This window comes from Cryptomeria japonica, chromosome 10 (assembly GCF_030272615.1).
Source record: "Cryptomeria japonica chromosome 10, Sugi_1.0, whole genome shotgun sequence".
In the NCBI taxonomy this organism is placed as follows: Eukaryota; Viridiplantae; Streptophyta; class Pinopsida; order Cupressales; family Cupressaceae; genus Cryptomeria; species Cryptomeria japonica.
Window position 1 is genome coordinate 444,341,946 of NC_081414.1, and position 6,000 is coordinate 444,347,945.

Genomic DNA, 6,000 nt, shown 5'->3' on the forward strand with positions numbered 1-6,000 from the left:
TATAGATGATGGAGAACTTAGCAAAGATCAAGGACAAGAAGAATTCCTTCAAATACAGTACACTCATTCTATGCCTATTTTTCTACTTCATGAATGAAGTTCCAAGGATTAGCAATGTACAATGGTCATTAGATGCTCCGGTAGTTATCCAAATTTGAAACTATATTATGAGTCTGGGAGACATGAAAATATGGAAGATAATATTATGAGGATATTTCAATAACTTCCAAGGCATTATGCAATCAAGGGAAAGGATCCCTAAGGAGATTGTGGAGAAGTATAAGGATACCATATGCTTTATGGTTGATATTGACCAATGTTAAATGGAAGCGGTGGAGCCAAGAACTATATTAATAATGTCAATGGGGTATGAGGTAGAAGATGAAATCCTTAAGCTATATGCTCAACATCTTCTGAGAAGACTAGTAGATCCATTTGAAGAAAGGTTTGGAACCTTTGTAGAGAAAGACCCGCACTCCACTTACAATTCAAGAAGCCAAAGATTGTGAGAAAGGTCTGGAAATAAGTAGATGCATATGCAGAAAGAATAAGGATCACTAAAGAGGAGGTTCGAAAGGCAAGGGAAAGGATTGCACATGCAAAAGAAACCAAGAAAAGTGGTCTAGGAACTTCTTCCAAGCCAATGCAACCCAAAAGATCAACGGCTCCATCTGGTCCAAAATTGGTGAGCACAAAGAAGCCAGTAGGGGAGCCATCTGGCAAGCCAGCTAAAAGGTAGAAAGTACAAGTGGCTAAGGAGAAAATCACTGTGGAGGATGATGAGGAGACAGAGTCCGATACTAAGGCCACTAAAGTTGCTAAGGAGAAGCCATCTGGTGGAGTCAAGCCAAGTAAGAAACCAAAAGCCTCTGGAATAGACAAGGTGATTAAGCAAGTAAGATTCACAGTTAAACCTCTTATGTCATTAGATGGAATTGTAGATGAGATTGTCAAGCATGGGAATTTGAAGCCAATGTCTCAATGGTATGACAATTTTGATGATAATGGAAAAAGGACTTTAGAGGAAGCTACTGTTAAGTATTTGAATGTGTACAGTAGAGCTCTAGTAGAAATAATGTCTGAGATACCCAAGAGCTTGTATGATATTTTGGAGATGAGAAGGAAAACTGCAAATAAGGAAGCTGAAAGGTTAAGAGAGTATGTAATTTTGAATTTATGTCCAGTAATAGCAGTTGCAGAAATGAACAAAATACTTCAAAAAGCTAAGCCACACTTTATAAGAAAAACTAGAGTCAATAAGCTTATGATAGGTCTAATTGATGAAGTAATAAAGGATACAGAGAAAATTCTTAAACCAATTTTGCAAAAAAATCAGTATGATGTTGTGTCATTTGAGTGTGAAAAGATCAAGAACAGGATACACAGGATGATGTAAATAATTCCTCTATTCCGAAAGAGAAAGGTTCAAATAAAAAGATGGAGGATGACAAGGATAAGAAAGAAGATGAGGCAGTTAAAGAAAGTACAGTTGAGGTTACACAAAATCCTCTCGTACAGCCTCCAGTGACCAACATTCCAGCTAAGGGTGATGATGCTAAAGAGACTAAAGTGACTAAGGAAAGAGACACTATCGGTGCAGTAAAGGAGTTATTAGAGAAGGATAAAGAGATGTTGGATGATCCTGAACTCTCACAGGGTCTAGTAAATTTGGCCTCTCTCTCTTCGATCGAAAAGTTGAAGTTCGCATCTTTTGCACAGGCTAAGGCAAGAGAGAAGATTTTGAAATCTCATGTTGAGGACAGTGAACTATTGAGATAAGCATCCATAATTTTGGAGAAATAGGTTCTCTCCTTTGTAAAGGATCCATCGGAGTCCACATCTAGCCAATCAAAATCCTTGATTAGCACTGTAAATACACATTTTGAATCACTTAAAAAATCAGCAGAAGCCTTAGTCTGAAAGGAGTTTGACATCAAAAAGTTTGATATGCTGAAAAATGTAATTGTAAATGATAGAGAGTTGTTGATTACATGCATTAAAACTATTGAGGAAATTTTGACTGAAGATGGAAATGTATATAAGTCATGCTTGTCATTATCTAAGTTTGTTGGAAAATTTGATAAGGAGATCAAGGACAATGAAGAAAAATTGGCAGCCATATCACAATCCTTTGATCCTCTATTAGTAGCATCAGTGAGTACTCAGGAGAGTCAAGTGATTCCAATACTTGATAAAATCAAGAATCTGATACATGAGAAGGACATGATGATTAGCAGAGTAAGTGAACTTAGGTGTCTTATTGCACCTAAAATGGAGACAATGAAGAGTGCCTTGAGTGAAGCTAATGATGTAGCAGTTGTGTGTGTGAAAAAGTGGTCTATAGCTGCAAGCACAACACTTCAATTAAGTCATTACATGTATGGTTAGTAAATAATAATCAATCAATAATAAACCATAACAAAGAGACTAATTGCCTTCTAAAAGATGCAAGTATAAGATTGCTCTTAGATTTTTTTATAAGCAATACCAGTGACTAGACTACACCAAGACAAAGGATTTAATCTATATGATATTAACTATATGGATGCAAAATGGATGAATAATTCAAGCAATAATCAATTCAAGCAAATATGGATTCAAGCAAATATGGATTCAAACAAATATGGATTCAAACAATGATGGATGCAAATAATCTAAAAAGCACAATGATCTTCAATGACTCCAGAGTGAAATTAGCGTGATAATAATCTCCAAGCGTGTTCTAAAAAATCTCTGGGGTGAATTGGAATGAGAGTTGAAGATTGAGTTTATAGAGAATCACAAGAGAAAAGCTAAAAAAAACTCAATTAGGATTAATTGCAAATAATTGAGAAATCAGGTTTAGTTAACCTTGAGATAGATTCCAATTATAGTTTAATTGAAATGCATTCAAATTAGAAGTCCAAGTTGCATTGGAAATAATAATAAATTAATTCCATGCATTTGTGATAAAAATAGATAATTCTTTTATTTATTCAAGAAAAGAGTCTTTTCAATGCAACTGAACTTCTTTTTCTGAAAAGCTTTGAGTTCCAATTTTATAGAATAATTCAATTAATTGCTTTTCTAATTTCAAGTTATAAATTTAGAAAAAGAAATAGTATCTCAAGTTTGATTTCTCTCTCAATTCAATTCTTTTATTTTAATTTCAATTCAACTCTTGTTTTGTAATTAATTCCTCTTTTGTAATAAATTAATTCCTTTTGCATGATTAAATGGCAATTTTATTAATTAATTAAATATGCAAGGATATTTAATAAATTAAATAAGATAATTGATCAAAATGATATTCTTGGAAATGATTCAATTAATTAAATGAATATTTAATTAATATTGAGTAATTGATTTGCCATGTGATATTTGATGATTAAAGAATTAATAATGTGCTCAAGATTGATTTATTGCCTTTGGTTAGGACCTTGGTGATGTTGTCGAGATTAGGGGCCCATGGTTTAGATGATCATTTTTAGGGTATTACATTTGCCCCTCTTTGAATTAATGTGCGAGCAGCGCGTTGGTTCAAAGAATGTGTGATGTCTAGGAGATACCAGTTCTGAACTTGATTGATCACGAACCAGATGAAGAGCAAGGTGTTTAGCTTGATTCGAAGCGACAAAGCTGAATGAAGTCTAATTAAAGTGATACCATTCCCGAACTTGATTGAACTTACGAACGATAGAAAACAAAAGATACCGAACTTGAACTTGATTGATCAAGAAGCGGATCTTACTAATCTAGAACTTGATTGAACTTAGATATAGTGAGTGATGATAAAAATTGATCTTGAACTTGATTGATCAAGATACGATGAAGATAAACTATCCAGCTTGATCAAGAAATGAATACTGAACACCTACTTAGATTTAGTGTATGATCAAAGATACTCTTTAAACTTTTGATTGAATTTAAACGAATAATCAGCTTGATTTGAAGCGATGAAACTGATTAACATTAAGAGACTGATTCAGATGAAAGACAAATATCAGCTTGATTTGAAGCGATGAAACTGATATGCCCCTGGCGATTGATTCAATTTAGATGATCGAGAGATCTCAACTTGATGTGAAGCGATGAAGCTGAGATGCCCCTTAGCAAATAAGAATTGATTGATTTTCTTTAGAATATTTTGCTCGACTTTCGATGAAGATTTGAAAAAAAAAAATTCTTGACTTGTGAAGATGTGAAGTCATAAGGTCAGGAGTATGCCCCCTCGGGAGCGAAATTGAAAAATAGCGAGGGATTGATGATTATAGGCAATTGTGTGGCGAAAATAAGTTATTTGAGCACAAATTGATTCTAAGGAATATTTGAAGAATTGGCGTTGATTGATGAGTTAAGTGCAGAGTTGATTGTAAAATTGATGTGTAGAATTGAAATTGATATTCAGTGTTGAAATTTAGCGCAATTTGAAGAAAGAATGAGCATTTGATGAAAAGAGCGCTAAGTGGTCCAAATTGTGAAATTGACTAGGAAAATGATCTCGAATTTTGATTTTGATCCCGAAAATGGAATCAGAATGGGCAAATTAGCTAAGGGTACAATTTTCATGTCCATCGGAGCAAGTTGAAAAATTAGGTTTTTTTCTATATATGGGACAAAAGTGTCATTTTCAAATCATTTTAACCCTCCAAGTTTGAAAATTCAAAAAGCCTTCTGCAAAGAAAATGGTGGTGTAGACACCTAAAATTGTCATGTCTAATTAAATAAATATTTTATTTATTTAATTATCTAACCCTAATTCTTCTATTAATTGAATAAATCTTTATTTATTTAATTAATTCATTTATCCTCTTCTAGCCTTATTTCTCATTTAAATAAATACATTTATTTATTTAAATTGTCCTTTTCCTAAATTAAATAAATATCTTATTTATTTAATTGATCCCACTTCTTCTATTAATTAAATAAATCTTTATTTATTTAATTAATTCATTAACCTTTTCTACTTATGATGCATGTCATTCATCTCTTAATTCCTACACTACCTACCCTCTCATTATTTTCTTATTTTCTCTACCTACCCTTTAATCATAGCCGATCATTTATCTTTTACACCTCTCAATCTTATCCCTCTATTTCTTATGGTGTCTTCTATATAAGGAGATGCTTCCTTCATTATCAAACCAAAACTAACTCAATTGTGCACTCGACTACACTACGCTTTTGAACTTTCATATGCGATCCTACTTGCAACCACATTTCCGTTCTTTGTTGAGCTCTTGTGCACATATAAAATCTGAGAGCAAACTATATCAAGCAAGATCAATGGAGATAGGAAGAATGGAGATCCAAACCCTATTGGACATGTGATGGTATAATCTTTGTGATTTCATTTGATTTGCATTGTCTTAGGTAATCTCCATATGTTATGGTGGATCTTTGTTGTTGTTAGGCTAGGGTTTTGTGGTTGAATTCATTTAGTCTTTCAATATTGTTGTTATCCATTTTCACCGTAAATAGGTGGTCCCTACTCGTACGCATCATTTTGAGCGGCAAAGATGTCATTATCGACCTTGAAACTATGAGCCAACGGTAAGTGATTGATCTTAAGCCTCTTTATGTTTTCAATTTTGAATTTTTTTGCTCATTTTGCAAGTTTTTCGCATGTTTGGGGTTAGGTTTCACGTTTTATTGTGCGAGGCAGGATTATGTCTCGTACGAGTAACTATTAAAATTTCTTTTGTCATTTAAGGTCATTAGAATTTTCGTTTGGGACACACCCTTGTATCGTATGACATGTCCATATAAAGACCATTTTGTCATGCGAGGTCTTATAGTTTGTCGTTTGGGGTTGTTTTATCATACGAAGGCTATTCCTAACTCATACAAGATGATGCCCCTTTATGTTTTGTCGTTCGGGAGACAGTGAGCATTTTTTAAGGTCGAAACGTGAAATTTTGATTTTGCATTTGACTTTGTTGGATTTGCGTGATGTTTTACTTATCTTGGAAGCTCATTTGGAATGTTTTTTTATGCTTCTTTGTTGGGTTTTTGCAGGTT